At 38.4% G+C, this 23,445-nt stretch overlaps 1 protein-coding gene across 3 annotated transcripts in view; it reads right to left on the reverse strand.

Annotated features, from left to right (window-relative positions):
- Nucleotides 1-16,247: 16,247 nt before the first annotated feature.
- Nucleotides 16,248-23,445, reverse strand: part of LOC135199130 (polypyrimidine tract-binding protein 1-like) — a 75,942-nt gene continuing 68,744 nt past the window's right edge. Inside the window, exon 10 of one of the 3 annotated variants that reach the window (XM_064227044.1) lies at nucleotides 16,248-16,925. The gene's annotated coding sequence lies outside the window, so the exon portion shown is untranslated. The remainder of the gene's footprint in view (nucleotides 16,926-23,445) is intronic. The other 2 variants (XR_010310911.1, XR_010310912.1) reach the window with 2 other exon arrangements.

Raw genomic sequence — 23,445 nt, forward strand, 5'->3', positions numbered from 1 at the left:
TTTTCTGCCTGCTCTCTCTCTGTCTCGCCTTTTTGTTCAGTTGAAATCTCCTTAGCCCCGCCTTTGGATTTTTGGATTCTGACTGGGAGGGTGTGGCATTTTCTGAAAGACTTTTTGTGTCTTAGTGGCTACTAACTTCATACGAGACCGCCTTCCTGTCAGGTCTTCTACAGTAATTCGTAGGCTTTGAATTTGTATACGCCTCCTCTTCATGTCCTGGCTTCTTAGGGGCGTATCCCTTGGTAACCTCATAGGTCATTCGTTTGATACCCCTTTTTGGGCTGTCTTATGACCAACATCATGGCTTTTGATTCGTCGATACTAGAGGCCTAACCTTTGGGAGGGTGGAGCTTTTAAGAATTTGGTACTCCCTCTTTCTAACAACGGGTCATAGAATAATTCCTTTTTAACGTATGCCAGATGGCTCTCTCTGACCTGTTCACGAAAGGAACGCCCGATTAGTCATAGGCGCTAATGAGAGTAGTTCCAATTTTCTCGAAGATGCCTGGGCGATATCCCTCATCGGCTATAATCTCTTGTTGGTCACTAATCGCTGGTACGGACAGAGGCTTTTTGGGGGAAGATGAAAACCAGATGTCTAATGGCTAAAAGCCTAATGTTTTGAGTAACAAAATCCCTTCGCTAAGAAAATCATTATCGTATTCCCTTTCCCTTGTGAAAATCTTTTTCTTCTCTTATTATCCGTTTCGTGCCTTTTTCTTAAGTATTATTAATTATTGCCTTTTGTAATAACGACACTGTGCCACACTATTACATATATATATATATATATATATATATATATATATATATATATATATATATATATCTAATAAAAGGAGCCCATAAAAAACACCAAAATAGAGAAAAAGTACTATATTTCAGAGACTGCTGTCTCCCCTTCTAGGTAGAGACAGCAGTCTCTGAAATATAGTACTTTTTCTCTATTTTGGTGTGTTGGGCTCCTTTTATTAGATGGAACTCTGTTGTTACAGAACATTTTTACCAGTTCATATATATACTATATATATATATATCATATATATATATATATATATATATATATATATATACTATTATATATACCCCATATGTTTTTTATACCAAGTTCTCACGCAGACTCACGCAAATCATAGAACAGGAAATTCCATGCCTTCAACTCAAACTTATTTCTAACAATCCATGCAAAATAGGCTCATTTTTTAACTTTAAAGATCGCCTGCAGGCCTTCATGAGATCGAACGTTGTTTACAAATTCACATGCCCTGGATGTCCGGGCTCTTACGTTGGATCAACACGTAGGTTACTGCAGGTGAGATATTGCAGTCACATGGGTTACAGTTTTTCGTACAGGTCAGAGAATTAAGCAACCAGAATTCTCAAATATTAAAAATCATGCAGCAATATGTAAAATAGAAGTCTTGAAACAACACTTCTCCATTATTGGTTATACGAGGGACCCAGAGCACTTAACTACCTTAGAGTCCTTACTCATTAAAAAGGCTGGTTCTTCATTAAACAGTAATTCTACGGCTTCACCTTTGTATCTGGCATAGCTGTCGTCTTGTTTGGAACGCCAAAGTTTGCCATTCCTTCTCTGTCTCTTACCTGGATGGTTGGTGTGGCTTTAGTTCTCTCTCTCTTGGTTCTTTTGCCTTGTTTTAAAATCTTAAACTTTTAACTTTTACGGTATTTTAATGATGTAATATTTTTAGTATTTATTGTGAGTTCCTTTTATAATGTAATTGTTCTTATTTCCACAGACTGATGATGCACCGTGTTTTTTGTGTGCGAAACGTTTCTTAAATAAACTATGATGTGTACTAAGATGTATCACGAAACCCTCTGAAAGACTGTGATATTAGTGACTGGAGATTCTATATATATATATATATATATATATATATATATATATATATATATAATATATATATGTAATGATATATTACACATTACATATAGTATAAGAAGGGGGAGAAAGCGCAAGACCTGGAGTGAAGAGGAGTAGAGAGAGACAGTGTTGTATTTGTTGTGAGTCATTTGCTGAAGTTGCAATGAGGTCAGCAGGAGCAGACGGAGTCTAACCAACAACCAACAGGGGTTGCTCAACTATGGCAGTGTGGTCAGTTAAAACCATTTCGAATTAGTATTCTACCCTTATCCAAATGAAGATTATGATTCTATCGAGTCTGATGGGACTCATTAGTGATTATCAAGAAGTAATTTTTGGTATTGTTATTGATTAATACGTCTTGAATCAAATTCATGTATTTGTGTTAGTATGTTAAGTTTGTACTTTTGTTTGTACCCGAGTGTAAAGGGAAAGCGTGTCGGTGATTTGTCACTCACATTTCTATACAAAACTCTCGGAATAAAGAGACAAAAACTAGAGACGGCTTTTCTTTCAAGATGCCCGACAGAGAGAAAAGCAAATCGACCTCTATGATAAGACAGTCGATGTTCCACTCAAGGTCTGAAGCAGCCACAGACGGACAGACGGACAGACAGACCTCGGCTCCACTGAAGGGTTGACTGACGAGTGACTGAACGAAAACTAAAGTATATCGGTGGGTGACACTGATTGTACATATGACTGATGTCGTTTGATCGGTCCTTTCTTTCTGCAGATCGAGCTCAATTCTTCGACACCGCGGGTTCAGCAGAGAGACAATTCAGGAAAGCCCCATATTCCCTTTTCCCTCTCATTAGTCAAGTCAAGAGCAATGTTTGGGTTAGATAGACAGACACATAAATAAAGGAAACAAAAGGAAATATGCCACAACACTACAAACTCGGCGACAGAGAGAGAGAGAGAAACCAGAACTAGGCCTTTGCTTGTAGTACAGGATAATACAAACCGCTTCCGAACAGGGATATAATATGAATATTATATTGAGATTTCAAAATCCTGAGTACATTTATTTTGACCCTTATTCCAACGGAACATAAAAGCGAGGTTTCCCTTTCAAGTCGGTGAGGTTCTGATGATAAGAAGGAAAATCTATACAAACAAAAACGTCATCAAGTGAAACCTTCGTTCGTTCCGAGTGAGTGACTCACAACGCCTCCGAAAGCCTTCACGACACAGACACATTTACTACAGATGCATATTTCACCAAGTTATTAGATGTGAGTATTGCTTTCAATCATTAATAAGTATCAATTTCCATCACAAATGACATAATTACCATTTGATTTTGAGTGACTGAAAAATTACGAGAAATTAATAACGATTTTTTTCAAAATATTTTGAATCTGGGGCAACGAATCGAACGCCGATGACACCAGAGTTTACGTGTCGGTTTTAACCGTCTGTCTATCTTATAGTTATTAATAGACGCCATTGCAATCTTCATTCGGTCCTTCTTCTTCTAAAGTACACTTACAGAGTCCATCGCAGGGTATCGACGAGATGTTAAGTATGAAAAGTACAAAAAGTAATTGGCAGACTCACTCCAGACTTTCTATTTAATTAAAAAAAAATTCATTTTGAAGTGAGAGAGTAAGAAGGAGGAGGCCATAGCATTCGTATTTGCAAATTGTTTTCTTGTTTATAACAACGTTTTAAGACAACGTTGTCTGCTTGTTTTGTTCCCAAAAGATCACTAGATTTTTTACTTTCTTTTTTCTTATCTTTCCGGTTCGTCGTATTTTAAGAGTTAATTATTATTTTATTTGTTTATTTATATAACTTTTTTGGCTAAGTAAACCGTGGAGGGACCCGCTATTAACGTTTTATTAAGAGAGAGAGAGAGATACTCGCAGGGAACCCATAAAAGAAGGAATTAAAAGCAGAAGTCTTGAGGGAGGGATATCAGTAAAGGCTTACTATGTACATCACCCCTGCCAGCCACCCCCAAACCACCACCCCCCAACTACTAGGGGGAGGTGTTACGTCACTTGAGAAGATAATGGGTGTGTGATTTCAGTGCTTGTTTTCGCGTTTGTGTGTGTGCATAAGAAAGTAGAGGTAATGCAAGTATAAGCGATGGCCGTTCACGGACAAATTCGCACGAACCTAATTTCTAAATAAATGTTTGTAACTTTATATATGACGTCCATCTGTGTGTGTATGTGTGTACGTATGTGTGTGTGTGGGATAGAAGAATGACAGTTGTGCGTACTTATCATGTCTGGTTGTAGTACTGCAGAGCGTATTGAAAGTGAAAAGTACTATATAGCTTCATTATATATAGTTCGTCCTGTGAAAACCTATGAAGAGGTAAGTGTGTAAATATAATGATGATTTTATTTTATTTCAGTAACCAAGGTATAGCAAGAGAGCAAAAATACTCCTAGTGTTTCCCTTAAGAACTGAATACTGTTGTTTGCTTTCAATGTTTTTATTATGTAAATAAAAAGATAAAAATAAAGTTAAGCAACTCATAGACTATCCAACAGCGTCTTCCTCTTGAACTGAGGCAGATTTAAAAAAGAAACTTCAAACATTATTTCATTTATTTATTTTTTTAACCGACGCTGTGATGTGGAAGATCACAAACAGTGAACGTGGAATTTGCAGTGTGATCACAATAAATACATCTGAGATGAAAAAAAAAAAAACTTTTAATTTAAAAATGTAGGTCCTGGATAAGAAGCCGACACCAACAAGTAACAACTTACATAAGGTACATAAGGCTAGTCTATGTACTATACGTCAGACCAGTAACAATAAACATAGATTTAATCAATAGAAATAAAAGAAGGTAATGTCACCAATTTAACTTAACTATAAAATATAAAAAAAACAATGAAATGGAAGACAGTCACAATACGAAATCGGAAGTCTCACATTGAGCGAGTGTTCGGGAGTACGTATTGCTGCCCTGAGCAAGTGGGGCGGGGGAGGTAGGGGACTGCTGTTGGGTTATTGGGGAGGAGGGGGGTCGTCAGCCTGCCCTGACTTAATAGGTGGTGGGTGGGAGTATGAGGGGGGCGGGGGGGGGGGGGGGGGGGGGGGGGGGGGGGGGGGGGGGGGGAAGCCAGCCTGCCTGCCCCTTTTTCTTTCAATTGTCACACTTGCTCGATTCGCCCGATCACTTATTTATGTTAGGTCAATCTCTCTCTCTCTCTCTCTTCTCTCTCTCTCTCACACACACAACCCGACAGGAAAAAGCACATTTCTCCATACCATTTTCTGTTGAAGTTTCTTCATCAAAGAGTTCGGGACGCAGCGTGAGAAGAAAGAGAGAGGGGGGGGGGGCGTGGGGGAGGAAGAGAGAGAGGGGGGGGCGTGGGGGAGGAAAGAGAGAGAGGGGGGCGGGGGGGAGGAAGAGAGAGAGAGTGTGTCAGTTATCAGTACTTTTACATATACAATCAGAAATCACCGAAGAGGATCTTGAGTTTTTATTCTTAAAAAGTTTATTTTTATTTTTTTTAGTTAATTAAACAATAGACACAGATCAGACTTCATATTCACAGTGCACAGTCGGATGTCATGTCCATACGGTGTTCATGAGTACCGTGAATCATTGAGAAACAGTAGTACAATGAAGAACGTGAACTGACCATGCTAATTAAGTCTACCCAAGAGAAGACAAGGAGGTAGTATTAACATGCCTATATAGTGGATGCAAGAGCGCCAGTCTCTCTCTCTCCTCTCTCTCTCTCTCTCTCTCTCTGTTCGTTTTTGACAGTAAAGTTCAAAGATTGATGTTTTTGATATTTTGGGAAGAAGGGGCCATTGTTTGGGGGGGGTGGGTGGGGGGGTGGGGCCGCCCCTGATCCCTTGTTTCAACGGCCCAGATTTCGTTTTTTTGGATCCTGCTAACACACCTATAGTAAACGATTTTGGTTTTTGGTCGATATAAGTACTACTTAGGTACCCATAAGGGATTGACATAAGGTGGAGGTACTACGTGTTTGTCTTGTAATTTTTTTCTTTGTATTCCTACTTGTGAAGTGATAGTTTTTTTTTTTTCTCTCTCTCTCTCTCTCTCTCTCTCTCCAAAAAAAACGTGTAATGGAGAACTATTTGAAGAGCGAATTACTAAAGACTGTTGAGAGAGAGAGAGAGCACGTACGCTATATGAAGATAACACCACCTTTCCGTTGATTAGTATTAGTGGAGAGGCAATTTAAATCACTTGACAGTAAAGACGAAGTTATCCTCAAATATCGGTCAAACTTGAATCTTGGCGGAGAAAGAATAAATGTAAATATCCCCTGACTACAACCCATGTTATAATAATAATAACCTTGAAAGAAAGGAAATGGCACCTACCATCATCCGAATGTGACTTAGATTTAATCGAAAACCAACTAAAGTACTATGCATATTCGATGCCGTGTATTCATATATCCGTGGTCGCCATTGTTGACGTCAACCTCTGCTTCTGAATATCTTAATGATCATGATGGACTGCAATTCCATTCGTCTTTGTTATCATATCTGACTGGTGATGGAGCCTTTTTTATAACCTGTTAGCAGATGATCCCCCCCCCCCGCCCCCCCCCCCCCCAACAACACCTCAGTTGCTATGCCCGGTAAATGGTTGCTATCGAATGTCCACCTCGTTTGCTCTCTCTCTCTCTCTCTCTGCCTGTCTGTCTGACCACGCTTCTCAGATTTATACGTTATATTTAATAAGCTTTTGAAACAGCAAGAAGAGGGGGGCGGGGATGATTGTGCAAATTCTCCTCATTCAAATGGATGTCATACGTAGTATTCGGGAAAGAACTGGGGCCATTCTTGCCCCCACCTTTATAAAGTTTCTCTCTCTCTCTCTCTCTCTCTCTGCACTACTAAAGGGTTCTCTCTCTCTCTCTCTCTGCCTTTGCAGTTTGAAAGTCTCGATACGGAAATTGCCTGAACCAAAAACCATAGAAACGCATTATCATTCTTCTCTCTCTTTTCTCTCTCTCTTATCTCTCTCTCTCTCTCTCTCTCTCTCAGCAGCAGATTCACCGTAACAATCTATAGTACTAAGCATACACTCCTTTCTGCTCCTTTTTTTTCGTTTCGCCAAATTGTGACTTCAGAAAGTCTATGATACTGAAAGAGATAGATTAGGCCTACACACTCCTTTCTTTTGTTTTCCTTTTCCCGAAATTGTGATTTCTGAAAGTCTATGATACTGGAAGAGATAGATTAGGCCTACACACTCCTTTCTTTTGTTTTCCTTTTCCCGAAATTTTTATTTCTGAAAGTCTATGATACTAAAAGAGAGAGATTAGCTATCTCTCTCTCTCTCTCTCTCTCTCTCTCTCTCTCTCATGAAAACGTTGGTTGCAGCTATGTCGCCGCACCAGAAGTTAATTCACCATTGCCAGAACCTCACCCCACCAGACTTTCAACTGAATTCCTTTCTTTCTGCTCGAAGTGGGGGTTGGGGGAGGGGGAGAAGGCCATATATAGCTGTCGTATGTGCATAAATATTTCCTTGTTTAGGATATCGTTGAGAAAAGGCTCTTTCTGTCTGGCTGTGAGGGTCATTAGTTAGTTGTCCGCTTGGTTTGTTCCCATAAAGCTAAGCTGTTTAGATGGGGGGGGCCCCTTTATATACTGACCTTTATAGTTCTTCGTATTCCCACGTTTCATAATTCATAGTTTTTACATCGGAAAATCTCGTATTGTCAGAAATGTATTTATAATAGTTCAGATTTCTTTTTTTACTAACCAAACCATGGAGGTCCCAGCATAAATGTTATATATATATATCATATATATAATATATATATATATATATATATATATACATATATATTATATATAGAATATATATATATATATATATATATATATATATATATATACATATATATGTGTGTGTGTGTCTGTGTGTATATATGTATGTATGTAAGTAGGTATGTATACATAAGACTCGTGGGTCTTAAAAAAATAAATCAATAAATAACTAATAAAGATATATTGAAAAATGCAAGGAGAATAGGCATATGGTGTGTACAGAATCACTGTCACCCTACTGTGTGTGTGTCTGTGCGTGCGTGTGTACAGGTCTGCCTTTCTTAAAATGACCGGTAAACCGGTTTTTGGGAAGGACGAAACGCCAACAATCCCCTCCACCAGTTCCTCCAACACTTCCTCCACCACTTCAATAGGCCTACTGCAATGGGAAACAAAGTTTTCACTTCGGCCATTGCATAGATTTTTTTTTTCTGTGTAATATAAGTTTTCAGTGATACTAAATAGAGCTTGCTATTTGTACTAATAAATACATGCTTATACATTTGTGTTTGTATGTATATATATATATATATATATATATATACTAGTATATATATGATGTATGTATATATTAGTATAGTAAATAGCAAGCTTCATTTCGTATCACTGAAACCTAATATTTCACAGAAAAAAAAATCTGTGCAATGGGCAAAGTGAAAACTTTGTTGCCGATTGCAGTAGGCCTATTGATGTGTGCAGACCTAAACTGGTGTATTTGTAAATCTGTTGCTTTTTGACTAAAAGCCCAGTGGGCTGATTTGAGGAGGTTCGGGGTCCTTTGTCCGGTTTCAAACAGATTTTCTGTCTTGCAGGTTTCGAGAATATTTAAGTGAACGAATTCCATCGTAGATCAAATAGTAAACCTGCCTGGCCTCTGTTTCTGTAGTGACTGTGTTTCTACGGATTCCTTCGATCTCATTTCCATTAAACACAATTGTTCTGCCTCGGACACTTTTATTTAATAAGACTCATTTAGTCTGCTTCGGACACTTCTACTTTATATAAAACAGGTGGTCTGCTTCAGACGCTTTTACTTAATAAGACTCAATTTATCTGCTTCGGACGTTTCTACTTAATAAAACACAATTCATCAGCTTCGGACACTTCTACATAATAAAACAATATTAATCTGATTCGGACACTTCTACGTAATAAAACAATATTCATCTGCTTCGGACACTTCTACATAATATTAACAATATTCATCTGCTTCGGACACTTCTACTTAATAAACACAATTCATCATCTCTGACACAATTCTACGTATAAAACAATATTAAAAACATCTCTTCGGACACTTCTACGTAATAATACAATATTCATCTGCTTCGACACTTCTACGTAATATAACAATATTCATCTTCTTCGGACGCTTCTACGTAATAAAACAATATTCATCTGATTCGGACGCTTCTACGTAACAAAACACAATAGTCTACTTCGGACACTTCTCCTAAGTAAATCAAAATTCGTCTAGTTCAGACACTTCTTAATAATACTCGATTCGTCTGCTTCGTACACTTCTACTTAATAATGCTTATTTTGTCTGTTTCGGACACTTTTACTTAATATAAAACAATTAGTCTGATTTGGACACTTCTACTTACTAAATCACAATTCTAGACACTTCTACTTTTTTTAATCAATAAAGTTTATTTACAAACATGGCAATTTTCATTTACATAATAATTTTTTTACAGTAATATTGTTATATGCATACCTAACAATTCGAGTTTATCTCGAGTTTAAAAGACTTCTTTCATTTCTACTTAATGAAACTCTTATCAATATAATACTAATAGTAACAATAATCTGTATAAATACCTGAAACTTTGCGTCTCTCTCTCTCTCTCTCAATACAACATAGTGGAGGTTTTAGAGTTCATATTATGGCTTCATAATTCATAGGTTTCATATCCATCTAATCCTTAGTACTAACTACATCATTGACAGAAGCTTCTTATAGGCCTAAGTTGGCGTTTCACGTCTTATGGTGTCACCTGAATGTTGTCTTTAACGTCCTACGAAATTCGCCTTCGGTGTCTGAGAGGAAATGCTGCTGCCCTTTGGAGCGTCGGTTTCTGCCTACAATGAGAGAGTGGAGGTCACTAAGAGAGAGACTAAGGCAGAGTGAAAGCGAAAGAGAAAGAGACTATGAGACAGACAGAGAGACTGATACAGAGAGAGAGAGAGAGAGAGAGAAAGAGAGTCACTATGAGATAGAGTGATATTCCGAAGAGACAGAGAGGGAAAGAGAGCGAGTCAGTAATAAGAGAGAGAGAGAGAGAGAGAGACTACGAGAGACAGACAGAGAGAGAGAGCTTGGTGATGCCCGTTACGGACTCCGAGATCTCAGAGACAATGTTACGGCCTCTGAGGGAGGTCCGCTTCAGGTTCGATATAAAATAATAAAAAAAAAACTTATCAACACAAACAGTTGAAACTTGGGATATGAATATAGAAAGAAACACTAACACAACAAAGGTTTATTTACAAGCTTACTAACAACCTTGTCTGCTTGTTTTGGTCCCAAAAGATCACCAGCTGTTAATTATTTTTTCCTGACCTTTCTGGTTCGTCGTATTTCAAGAGTTGTTTATTTTTTTATTTATTTGTTTATTATTTGCTAAGCAGACCGTGGAGGGACCGGCATGAATGTTTTGTTATAATTGGGTGAAGACCTTTTTAGAAAAAAGGCATATACATATATACCCCGTTATCATGAGAGAGAGAGAGAGAGAGGAGAGAGAGATTGATTCACAGGGGCATGAGTTAAGGCGTACTACAACATCACCTCTACCAGCCGCCCCCAACCCCACACCCGCCCCACAAATACTAGTAGCTGCTGCGGGGGACCTCGGCCTGTCTAGCTACTGCAAGGGGCTGATACTAAACACGCAAAAGGAGTTCAGAGTCATTGCATGAGGAAGGAAGGAAGGATGGACAGCAGGGAATGTCCCATCATGCAAGGGGCCTCCACCTACCATCACTGTAGGGGATGAGTTACGTTGAGAAGATAATGTGTGTGTCTGTGTGTGTGTGTGTGTGAATCAAATCTAAAAGTTTTTCGTAATCCAAATGTGGGTTCTTGTCACCAAGATTTCTCATAACCTCAGAATTTTTCACAAGGAATTCAAAACCTTTCACTCCTAACTCTATTTCTCCAGCCAGAGAACACAAAGGTTCCATGCCTGACACTACAGTCTTAGAGAGGGTTCCGCTTACATCATTGTGTGAGGAGTCCGTCTCTGTCGCTCTACTACGATAACTTTTAAATAAGGAGGTTAACGTGTACTTTTCTTGAACCTTTTCTCCTATTAGGAGTACTTATTACATAATTAAGTTCATCCACTTTTTCTTTAATAAGGTAAGGACCTGAATACTTTGCTTCTGAAGGACCCCCTGAAACAGACATGAACACTAAAAACTTACTTACTCTTACGATCATAATAATGTTTCATTCTAACTTGGCTTTCTCTCAAATTTTCAGTGGCAATAGCTTGAACTTGAGCCAAAGTCGTCTTCAGTTTCACAAAAAAATGACTAAATGACTGTACTGTATCTAGTGGTTTGTTTGTTTGTTTGTATGGTGTTTTTATTAAAGGTGGGTACACACGTGCGAACCGAACCTTGTATTGTAACCGATTCTTGTAACAAAAACGCAAGTGTGGACGTTCTCGAACCCGAAACCCCGAACCGCGAGGTTCGAGGCTCGGTTCGCCCTCCGTCCCGCCAATTGTCGGTTTTTGGTTTTTGGGCCCGCATCAAAGGGAGGTCTCTTTGAACGATACGCCATGTGTGGACGGGACCTGTATGACACGCGTAACACAGAGGTTGCTGAACTTGTTAACACCGACTATGAACAAGACCGTCCACAGCAGAGTCCCTTGTTTTGGTCAGTCAGTACGTATATGTCTACCATGGCTGATTGAAGTGACGAAGAGGTCCTTCAATTTATTAGCTATTACGAAGAAAAGACTTCACTGTGGCCAGAAACTTCTTGGAATCTCAAGTCAGCGAGTAATTCCCGACCACTGTATTCTACCCTTCTAGTATATAAACTTAATTGCCACCATCTTCTTTTATTTCGCTTCATCTTCGTTAAATAATGTGTATAAATGTACGCGGCAGCTGCTACTTGCATGGTGGCCATCGTCGGTAAACAACCCGGACAGAGACAGACTGGTGATCGCAGTGGATTGAAATGAAGTTACGTGCTTAACGTGGTTACGGTTCGTCCTCTACATTTTGACACCTTGTAACCGTATATGCGTAACTCAGTTACACATACAAGGTTCGGCTCTCACGTGTGTACCCACCTTACGTTGCGTGAAACCAGTGGTTATCTGGTGGTTCCTACAAAAGCAAAGATTCTTTTAAAACTCTTAAAGGCTCTCTTACCTCTTTCCCAAACAATAATTCAAAAGGTGAGTAACCTAAAGACTCATGCTTACTTTCTCTAATAGCAAATAGTAGATACTGATAACCTTCATCCCACCCTGACTGTGTCTCAAAGCAATGCTTTCTGACCATTGTCTTGAAAGTCCGATGAAAACGTTCTAGAGCTCCCTGTGACTCAGGATGATAAGCTGTGGAAACACATTGTTCTACGCCAAGCCCTTTCATTATTTCAACAAACATCTTTGAAGTAAAATTTGTTCCCTGATCATGCTGAATAACCTTTGAGAAGCCAAAGTACGTAAAATTTTTTAACAATGCCTGAACTACAGATTTAGATTTAATATTCTTAAGGGGAACTGCCTCAGGATATCTTGTCATTGTGCACGTAATAGTAAGTGGATACTTTTTTCCTCTCCTTGTCCTAGGCAAAGATCCCACACAATCCACAATAATCTTATAAAATGGTTCACTTACCACAGGTACAGGAGATAAAGGAGCCTGTGGAATGGGCTTATTCACTTTACCGACAAGTTGGCAAACATGGCAGGTTTGTATATACTTTGAAACATCGGCCTTCAATAATTTGGCCAAAGAAATGAGATAGGATTTTTTGGAAAGTCTTGTGAACTCCTAAATGACCTTGTATCCCATCATGGGCCACTGACATCACCTTATCTCTAAAACATTTAGGGAGCCTAACCTGATGTACTTCCGACCATTCTTCAGCTGGACAATCTACAGGACGGAATCTCCTCATCAAAACTCTACCTTCAAAATAAAAACCAGGGTTAGTAACAAGATCCTTTTTGTTGACAGCCTTATTTAAAATATCAGTCGATGTAGGATCATTCCTTTGTGCCTCAATCAAGCTATCTCTACTAAAGGGCAATTGAAGATAATCAAAGGAAGAACAGCTTTCTTCATTATTTTTACAAACCTTCCTACTTTGTGAGCGAGCAAAATAATTGTCCTCCAACAAAATACCATAAGGCAAAAGCAATTCGGCTTTCAAAACATTAAGAGAATTATAAGTCCAAATAGGATCATTAGGATTCAACCAAATGATATGGTATGACGGCAATGTCATACGGTATGACGGCAATATCATACGAGGGTTTTCGTGAGCAATACCAGTGCACGAACAACCAATGATGTAAGAAAGAAGAGGTTCCAAGTTATCAGGCAAAGAGTCCATAATAAACAGTGAACAGAAATCCCGGACAGGCTCAACTCTTTCTGACTTTAACTATTATACCTGCTTCATTGTATGGACTCACTACAAAAGGATTGTTAAAAAAGACACAAGGCTACATGGATAATACATATCATTTATAAATAAACAAACAATGACAATCATTACTCAATATCACTAAACAAGACTAAAGAAAAAGACGACGACATCGTCGGAGGATCCTGTGTTTACTTTCACTCTGTACTTTGGCCTTTATTTTTGGTGATGTAATGTACTCAAGCACTGATAACAATGCATGGAGCATCGTGAAGTGATGTGAGTGCACAGACTTGGGTGGAAACTTTTATAAGTACGGGAATAGTGTCAAATAGAGAGTAAAATAGACAGGGTATTTGTACCCCGAGGCGTTTGCTTTGGGGAAGGTCCGTTTTCTATGATAAATTTTACTCGTTCTCTTTGTTGTTTTATGAGATACAGTACTAAAACAACATGGATTCGTTTCCAAGCTTTTTAAGGAGAAAGGACTCCATTGGTCTACAATTCCTGGGAGGTTATATGTCCATCGAAAATGTATGTGTTGTGTTATTCAGAGAATTAAAACTTGATATTGCTGACATTTTGGGTGTACAGAATGTAAGCAAGAATAAAGTAGTAGTAGTTAAGTTCAGCTCAGAGAACAAATTCGTGGAAATATCAAGGCAATTTGAGGATAAGCATATCAAGATAAATGAGGTAGATAGTGTGAAAGTTGTGAATATAAGTACCTCGTATACATATGTATCGACAAGGAATGCACCCTTTGAATTGTCTGATGAATTGATAATAAACATTATGAGCAGATATGGAAGAGTGGATTCAATATGAAGCAACAGATTCAGTATGGGCCCCCTGAGAGGCCTACTGAATGGGATACGGACAATAAAGATGAAGATTAGAGATAAAATTCCTTCATTGATAAGCGTGCCTGGTTTTAACTTAAGTATATTATATAATGGGCAGAAAAGAACCTGTTACAGTGTCGCTGGCGGAATTTTTCTCCCACGATGACATTACGATACGCGAGAATAATACTACTATTAGTATACATATACATATGCACTGTTGTCAGTCTTCTCGCCTGGAGACACGGGTCGGAGAATGGTACTGTGTCATAGATGACACGGTGGGTATGAAGACTGACGTTTACGCTGCCTGGGAATTAAGGTAGGCCTGTCCTTCCACTGGGAGGCAATTGAAGTGCTGATTTCCATTTTAGGGGTATTGAAGAAAATTCCTGGTACCTAGCTTATTTCTTTATTGCTCAGTACATCATGCCAAATTTCTCCCAGGCCTAGTCTCCTGGACTTGGTTAATACCTAGTCTTCGGAACTCCTGGACTAGATCCCTGGACTAGATCCCTTGCAAGGGATAGATAATAATTTCCATTATTAATTTGGTAAAATAGCCAAAATGAAGAGCGGACCGGTTGACGTCCTAACACGAGAGCATTCGTGATTCTTACATGTGTTGCTAGTGTTACAAAATTACAGACGAAAGATTCAGGGCAGCGTTCCCATACTCAAAGCGCAAGAAAAAAACAACAAAACAAGGGACTGGCTACACTGCCACGCACTCGAGTCCACAACAAAAACAAAACGTTTCACAGTTCCAATTACTTTTACAACAGCAGTCTAGACATTAGAGGAGGATGATGAATCAATTCCTCAATAAATCACTAATAATGAAAGGAATATTTTTCCCATTACAACAGATACGGACAAGAAGGCCATCTAGGGAAAGATTGTAACATCGATATTATGGAAGGAACTACTGACCATTTCAAGCCCTGCGATGCATGGGTTTCCTTAAATATCTTTTTAAATATCAACTGTATCTTCCTCAAAATTTGGCACATGTTTTACACCTTCCGCTAATATATGGCAATATAATCAAGTACCCTGAATCAATAATTAAGACACTTTACTTAGAAAATTTTCAATTTCCTCAGTATTAGTTGTAAATATACGAACAACTGTCGTTGGCTTAGCCAAAGAATTAGGAAAGAAGCCCCGCCCACTCCTCTCTTTCTTACTCTCTGATACTTATGAATGGAATAGTGTACTACCATATGTTTTCTTTACGTTCTAAAATGTGCACGAACTACCATTTATTACTAATTACTTTTCATAAAGATTGATAGGTGGAAATAACATCTCGCCCATATGCAGGAAGTGCAATATGAAAAACGAGACCATAAACTATCAGCCTCATAAACAATAATGCACAACTGGAATACAATACTTATTAGCTTTGGAATAAGTCTAGCAGAGGTTAACAACAGGAGAGGGGTCTTCAGAGCTACTCGGTGTCCCCACTACTCTTTGTAGTAGCCAGGATTTCCATGAAAAATGTACAGCAGAAGCTGGATGCTGGGTACCAACTCAAGAAAGGAGGCAACAGAATTAACCGTCATGGACGACATCTAGATGTATGGTAAGCGCAACAGGGAAATAGCTACCCTAATCCAAACTGAAAGGATTGTATATGAGGACATCAAAATGGAATTTGGAATAGAAAAATAGGCCTTGGTCAGCATACACAAAGAGGAGAACTCAAGAAGGAAACAGAAGGATTGCTAACAGCGGCACAAAATCAGGCCCTAAGTACCAGGTATGTTCAAAGAACGATAGATGGAAATAACATCTCACCCATATGCAGGAAGTGCAACATGAAAAACGAGACCATAAACCACATAGCAAGTTAATGTCCAGCACTTGCACAGAATCAGTATAAAAAGAGTCAGTGATTCAGTAGCAAAAGCCCTCCACTGGAGCCTGGGCAAGAAACATCGGCTACTTTGGACTGATATGTGGTTAGAATGAAATACCAAACTTGGGGGGAGAGATAGAAAACAATCTGGCAATGATCCTCTGGGACTATGGTATCAGAACAGATAGGGTGATAGGTGCCAGTAGACCAGACATGATGTTGATTGACAAAGTCATAAAGAAAGTATCACTCGTCGATGTCGTAATACCATGGGACACGAGTAGATGAGAAAGAAATAGTAAATACTGATAGTATCAACTTGAAAATAGAAATAAGAAGGATATGGGATATCCAACTAGATGCTAAAACAAATTAAGAAAAGTGATGGACTCCTAAGGAGGCAGGATGGAACCCAGAACCCCATACTATAAAAATCATACTGTTGAATAGGATGATTGTGATGGACAGCCATAACAACAATAATAATAGGAATTTCAGATCAAATTTTATTTATACAACTTTAAAAACACCTTGAAGATTGGTTGGTCAAATCTAAAAGTCCCTTGATGATAAAACTTTATTTCTTCAACTTTGAATACAAGTTGGAGATTGCTCAAATCTAAATGTCCCTTGCAGATAAATTGTTTACAATTTCAAAATAACCTTGAAGATTGGTCAAATATATTTTTTTGCAGAAAATAATTTGTTTTACAACTTTGTAACATCTTGGCAATTGCTCAAACTAATAGTATTTCTTTGCAACACAAACAGCATATCTGAGCTTGGAATCACATTGCAGACTCTTAGCCCTAGGTGGGTTACTGGTCGAGGTCATACCAAGGCAGGTACCCGTGATAGAGTCATTGTAGGCTGCGGCACGTCCAACCCAGGCCATATCTGAAAAAAACCCTTTCCATAAGACAAAGGTCATGACCTAAATGGCTAAGTAACCCCACTGTTGAGAATTACAGGCTTGGAATGTGTTTCTTTAGTTCATGTATAAGTTCTATTGCTTTTTTATTTCAACTGAAAGGTTTGAGGTCCCAGTTGCAATCAAGGTCATGGATAATTTTACATAGCTAGTCGATTAGAGAAGCGCTTTCATAATAATGGCACGAGGTTAACAATTACATGGATGTTTTCTATATTACCTATCAGATTAAGGTTTATTTCGTTCATGGCTTTTCTCAGTTTGCTTCTAAATTATAAGGCTCAAAGGTTCAAGCGAAGATACAGTACATTACAGCCCTAAAACAATTTACCTTGGATTTTACTAAATAATTTCTATTTTATCTACTTTTTATTAACTTCATCTTTTTTCCTTTCTAATAACTGATCACTTCTATCTCTATTTTCTGTTGTCATCTGTATCTTCTTTCAAATGAACACCATAATCTTTGGTAACTTGAATATCAAGACAATAATAATAATAATAATAATAATAATAATAATAATAATAATAATAATAATAATAATAATAATAATAATAGCCTACAACACCAAGAAATTAAGGGAGAAAACAAGTGAGGTCAATGAAATAATGGGCATAATACACACCACCAGTATCACAGAAACAAATAACTTGACATATGCAGGAGCAAGATTAGTAGCAGAACTGATGGGGATTCGAACACCAAAACCACCAGCACAACCAACCCAACAGAAACCAAAACAGCAACCTCCTTGGAAAAGGCGCCTGGAAAAGCAAATCATGGTGATGAGATCTGACTTCAGTAAACTGAAAGAGATGGCAGAAAAAAGGCTAAGAAGCAAGAAAACAAGGGAGGAACTCAACGAGAAATACAAAGTACAAGAGAGGGGACTAAACAACACAATAGAAGATGTAAAACAGAGGCTTAAGGCCAAAGCACATAGGATCCAACGGTACATGAACAGGAATAAGGGATAACAACAGAACAAAACTATTCGGAAACCAACCAGAAAAGACTGTACAGCCAACTAAGAGGGAAGACAAACACCCAGAAATTCCTGAAGCCGAACCAAGTAAGAGACTCTGGGAAACATTATGGAGCAATCCGGTATCACACAACAAACATGCAACATGGCTCCAGGAAGTCAAGGAAGAAGAAACAGGGAGAATAAAACAAAGATTCACAGAGATCACGACAGACACAGTCAGACACCAACTAAATAAAATGCCAAACTGGAAAGCCCCAGGTCCCGATGAAGTCCATGGATACTGGCTCAAAAACTTCAAGGCCCTACACCCACGAATAGCAGAACAACTCCAGCATTGTATCTCAAATCACCAAGCACCCAAATGGATGACCACAGGAAGAACATCCTCAGTACAAAAAGACGAGAGTAATGGAAATATAGCCAGTAACTACAGGCCTATCACCTGCCTACCAATAATGTGGAAGTTACTAACAGGTATCATCAGTGAAAGGCTATACAACTACCTACTATGAGATTCAGGGCCTCTGTAACACGGTTTTTTCGCAATAACAAACTTTTTATCTATGCATTTCTAAATATAAATGCTTATTCAGAATACATATTATATCAACACATAAATTTTGAGTGTATTCTGCACTACGCAGGTTGAATAAATTTGGTACTTATAATGTAAAAGTGACCTTTTTTGAAGACGGGCCAACTTACTCAGAGAAAAGGTTTCGAACGCACTCGTTACGTAACTTATGACATCATTTCTTCCCTCTTTCTCGATGGATGATTGGCTATACGTAACGAAGGCTAAACCTCTGGCAACAATGACATACAAATTTAAATACAAGCAAAGCAGTACACCTTTTTGAACTCAGGAACCTCCCCACTGATAATTGTCATAATGAACAAACCAACAAAATATGTTAATAAATACAAAACCACTTCGATTATTAGTCTAACTCCCAAAATAAGTTTCCAAAGAAATTACAGTCTACTTTATAGGTCACAATCAGATTGACAAGATGTAGGGATTAGTTGGTAATTACCACATAGTAGACAAGCTTGATTTGATAACTGCTATATCCAATGTCAAGCAATTTTTATTTATTGGCTATCTACCTATTTACTGAAAAAAAAATATCCGGTACCGTATATTGGCTTTAAACCTTCACCAATAATTATCGTCAGAATGGTGACTTCATGAGGCTCCACCCACTTTCGCCTCGTTATAATTAAGGATAACACTGAAGGCTACCATGGGCATTGTTGGATTAGAAAATTTAACTTCTGGCTATAAAAACTGATTTCTCGAGTAGTTGTAAGAAGTGCTAAATGATCCTCAAGGATCCCAGCAGTTGGTCTAAACGTTTAATTCATGTATAATACTGCTATACTGTTGCGGCACTACTGCTACAGTAGTATTACTACGCTAGCACTGATACCCAACCCACATCTATGTATCGTTCCGCCATTCATAAAGTCTTTGGGTTTCAGAGCCGATAGCATTTCTGTCTGGTGGATGGGCGGGGCAACATTTAGTCAAACGGTGTTTGTTTACCTTGCTTACGTAATGAATGTTTTTCGACTCTTGGCTCGTAATCATTGGCCATGGCGTCGGCTAGATCATTTTTACTCTATGAAAATTAAAACTATCGGGTTTAGGTTAATGATAATGCTGACAAAATTTGTGTGTGGTTGTAAAATATACATATGTCAACTTTCAGCTACATCCGATGCTTTGACAAGGAGCAAAGTCTAAAAAACCGTGTTACAGAGACCCTGAATCTCATAGTAGAGGAGACAAACACCATCCCCCACCAACAGAAAGGCTGCAGAAGGAAGTGTAGGGGCACAAAAGACCAGCTCCTGATAGACAAAATGGTAATGAAGAACAGTAGGAGAAGGAAAACCAACCTAAGCATGACATGGATAGACTATAAGAAAGCCTTCGACATGATACCACACACATGGCTAATAGAATGCCTGAAAATATATGGGGCAGAGGAAAACACCATCAGCTTCCTCAAAAATACAATGCGCAACTGGAATACAATACTTACAACCTCTGGAATAAGACTAGTAGAGGTTAATATCAGGAGAGGGATCTTCCAGGGCGACTCACTGTCCCCGCTACTCTTCGTAGTAGCCATGATTCCCATGACAAAAGTACTACAGAAGATGGATGCCGGGTACCAACTCAAGAAAAGAGGCAACAGAATCAACCATCTGATGTTCATGGACGACATCAAGCTGTATGGTAAGAGCATCAAGGAAATAGATACCCTAATCCAGACTGTAAGGATTGTATCTGGGGACATCAGGATGGAGTTTGGAATAGAAAAATGCGCCTTAGTCAACATACAAAAAGGCAAAGTAACGAGAACTGAAGGGATAAAGCTACCAGATGGGAGCAACATCAAACACATAGATGAGACAGGATACAAATACCTGGGAATAATGGAAGGAGGGGATATAAAACACCAAGAGATGAAGGACACGATCAGGAAAGAATATATGCAGAGACTCAAGGCGATACTCAAGTCAAAACTCAACGCCGGAAATATGATAAAAGCTATAAACACATGGGCAGTGCCAGTAATCAGATACAGCGCAGGAATAGTGGAATGGACGAAGGCAGAACTCCGCAGCATAGATCAGAAAACCAGGAAACATATGACAATACACAAAGCACTACACCCAAGAGCAAATACGGACAGACTATACATAACACGAAAGGAAGGAGGGAGAGGACTACTAAGTATAGAGGACTGCGTCAACATCGAAAACAGAGCACTGGGGCATTATCGGAAAACCAGTGAAGACGAGTGGCTGAAGAGTGCATGGGAAGAAGGACTAATAAAAGTAGACGAAGACCCAGAAATATACAGAGATAGGAGAAAGACAGAAGAACAGAGGACTGGCACAACAAACCAATGCACGGACAATACATGAGACAGACTAAAGAACTAGCCAGCGATGACAATTGGCAATGGCTACAGAGGGGAGAGCTAAAGAAGGAAACTGAAGGAATGATAACAGCGGCACAAGATCAGGCCCTAAGAACCAGATATGTTCAAAGAACGATAGACGGAAATAACATCTCTCCCATATGTAGGAAGTGCAATACGAAAAATGAAACCATAAACCACATAGCAAGTGAATGCCCGGCACTTGCACAGAACCAGTACAAAAAGAGGCATGATTCAGTGGCAAAAGCCCTCCACTGGAGCCTGTGCAAGAAATATCAGCTACCTTGCAGTAATAAGTGGTACGAGCACCAACCTGAAGGAGTGATAGAAAACGATCAGGTAAAGATCCTCTGGGAACTATGGTATCAGAACGGATAGGGTGGATACGTGCAAACAGACCAGACGTGACGTTGATTGACAAAGTCAAGAAGAAAGTATCAAGATCTGAAAATAGAAATAAGAAGGATATGGGATATGCCAGTGGAAATCGTACCCATAATCATAGGAGCACTAGGCACGATCCCAAGATCCCTGAAAAGGAATCTAGAAAAACTAGAGGCTGAAGTAGCTCCAGGACTCATGCAGAAGAGTGTGATCCTAGAAACGGCACACATAGTAAGAAAAGTGATGGACTCCTAAGGAGGCAGGATGCAACCTGGAACCCCACACTATAAATACCACCCAGTCGAATTGGAGGACTGTGATAGAGCAAAAAAAAAAAAAAAAATAATAATAATAATAATAATGATAATAATAATAATGATAATAATAATAATAATAATAATAATAATAATAATAATAATAATAATAATAATAATAAACCTAATAATAATGATAATAATAATACCTCCTTATTAAAAGTAATGGTTACTTCAGCAGCGTTACGCTTATAGAGATTCTTCTGTATTCTGCGAATAGCAGCTTTTTCCTTGCTACTTAAACAGGCCATTACTTTTAATAAAGTATGCTTGAGAGAGGGTCTGCTTCCTAAGTACAATAATAATAATAATAATAATAATAATAATAATAATAATAATAATAATAATAATTATAATAATAACTTTTATATAATCTACTAGCTTTGTAAAAGTATCAATGAACATGATTGCCATTGGAGCTGAAATCTTAATTATAAATAATTCCTAGTAAGCAAGTTAATTACCTTATCACCTTTTACCTTGTCATATTGCCCAATTATAAGCTATTTTTATCAAAAACGCAAACTACTAACACTACTACTACTATGGTTATCAAAGTACATTGTTATTAAATAAGAAGTACAAACAAATTGGTAAAAATACAACTGAACAACCTCCTAGAACATTTAAAAAAGAATACTATAGTCGGTTCACCCATATTCCAAGCACTGAGCACGTTTCTTTGGTCAACTATATTCTATTTGTATCTGTAAATGTTGCTACCATCGATCCAAAATTTATTCTAATTAAACATACCTAAATATATAACCCCAACTCAGTTACCTGCTGAAATATTCCGAAATGGGAGGATGCACTTCAGAATGGTCGTATGGAAATAGTTTCTACTAATGACAAATCACCCGAAGTGGCCTTAGAGGCAAGGCTACAACGCAGATGGATAAGGAAAACCAAAGGTTTCTGGAGCTCTGAAAGGTTTCTTGATCAATGGAACCTCGCGATACTAAGACGTCCCATCTCTCAAAGAATAATGACGTAGAGCAAGAGACTGTAGTCGCTGACCCTGAACCCATGCAAACGATGACCCCAAGGCCTTGGCGATTAATAACCTTGAACACTTGGAGATCGTTGATCCAGAGGCCTTCCAGAGCTATTCCCCAGGATCCCAGTAACCTGTACTCTACTTCTTTGTGCCCTTCCTTTCCTCATCTCGCTCTCACAGACGCAGGGCACTAGCTAGTGAGCCTCATGGAAAGACCTAACCCTCCAAACTATAAGTCCATTCACCTGAGATCACTCAATTTTGTCCACTTCAGAGGTTTTGATTGTTTGTATAAAACAGTCTTAATTGTTTCCCACAATGAACAAATTATCCTTAGAATGGTAATTTTTTTTCAGAAATCTGTTGTGGATTCAAGTGCTGAGTTGTCAGCATTCTGAATAATCTGGAAATGTTGGTGAGTATTTAGGTTGTGTTTATTTTACGATATTTCATGGCTATTTTGTATCATATTTCTTTCATTTAGTGATGCAAAAGCGATGAGATGTAAGATAATATTGAAGGGCCTTTGTACTTTTAGTTCTGTGGCATTACATTTAGTTGTACTATCTCAAATTTTTAAATAAGATAATATTTAAATAAGATAATAATGTAAGATAATATTGAAGGGCCTTTGTACTTTTAGTTCTGTGGCATTACATTTAGTTGTACTATCTCAAATTTTTAAATAGGTAGTGTTTAGTGGCCGGAGATGCTTTATTATTGAAATTCATGACTCTCAGAGGCTTAGTATTTTACACTAACTAGCTTTCTGCTTTCTCTCTTCCGTATGGCTCAATTTGAGAAAATATTGTTGGTTCTGTGTTGCATACGGAATCATA

This window comes from Macrobrachium nipponense, chromosome 25 (assembly GCF_015104395.2).
Source record: "Macrobrachium nipponense isolate FS-2020 chromosome 25, ASM1510439v2, whole genome shotgun sequence".
NCBI classification, from domain to species: domain Eukaryota; kingdom Metazoa; phylum Arthropoda; class Malacostraca; order Decapoda; family Palaemonidae; genus Macrobrachium; species Macrobrachium nipponense.